We start from the raw sequence: 1195 nt of genomic DNA, 5'->3' as shown, positions 1-1195 counted from the left end.
CATGTACTTTTGGACCTGGTTCTGGGGAATGAGTTGGCCCAAGTGGATCAAATATCAGTGGGAGAGCCTCTAGGGGACAGTGACCATTGTATCATAAGGTTTAGGTTAATCATGGAAAAGGACAGGGAACAATCCAGAGCGGGGATAATTAATTGTGGGAAAGCCAAGTTCGGTGGGATGAGAAGGCATCAGAGATGAGTGAGTGGGAATCAAATGTTGGCAGAAAAGATGGTGGCCGACAATGGGCCACCTTTAAAGAAAAAGTATTGCAGCAAATGTCAAGGGATATTCCCTGAAGGGGAAAGTTAGGACAAATAAATCCAGAGAACCATGGATGATGAGAGAGATAGAAGATGAAAAGGAGAAAGTGCGCACACAACAGATGTCAGGTCGAAAATACAATGTAAAATCAGCCTCAATATAGCAGGACCGGGGGGAAATTTAAAAACCAATAAGAAAAGCAAAGAGAGAGCATGAAAAGAGGCCGGCAGCGAACAGAAAAGGAAATCCCAAGGTCTTCTACAAGCATGTAAATAATAAAAGGGTGGTAAAAGAAAGAGTAGGGTTGATTAGGGTCAAAAAAGGGACTTGCATATGGAGGCTGGAGAAAGAGTGCAGGTGTTGTCCGAGTACTCTGCATCTGTCTCTACAAAGGAAGAGGATCCTACCCAGGCCAAGGTGAGAGAGGAGGTAACTGGTACACTAGAAAAACTTACAATCAAGAGGAAGGAGGTGTTGGAAAGACTACCTTTACTTAAAATAGATAAGGTACCAGAACCGGATGAGATGCATCCAAGAGTACAGAGAGAAGTGAGTGGAAATTGCAGAGGAAATAATGATAATCTTCCAGTCTTCCTTAGACACAGGGGATGTGCCACACAACTGGAGAATTGCAAATGTTACACCCTTGTTCAAAAAGGGGTGCAAGGATAAAGCCGGCAACTACAGAGCAGTCAGAATGACCTCAGTGGTAGGGAAACTTCTGGAAACTACAGTATGGGGTAAAATCAATAGTCACTTAGACAAGTACATGATATTGAGGGAAAGCCAGCATGGATTCATTAAGGGAAAATCATGTTTAACTAACTTGCTAGAATTTTTTGAGGAAGTAACAGAGAAGGTTGATAAGGGAAACACTGTTGATGTGGTGTATATGGATTTTTAAAAAAGGCTTTTGATACAGTGCCACACAACA

The sequence above is a fragment of the Cetorhinus maximus genome, chromosome 28 (assembly GCF_964194155.1).
Source record: "Cetorhinus maximus chromosome 28, sCetMax3.hap1.1, whole genome shotgun sequence".
Classification (NCBI taxonomy): domain Eukaryota; kingdom Metazoa; phylum Chordata; class Chondrichthyes; order Lamniformes; family Cetorhinidae; genus Cetorhinus; species Cetorhinus maximus.
The sequence above is the reverse complement of the archived record's forward strand: the minus strand, read 5'-3'. Positions refer to the sequence as shown.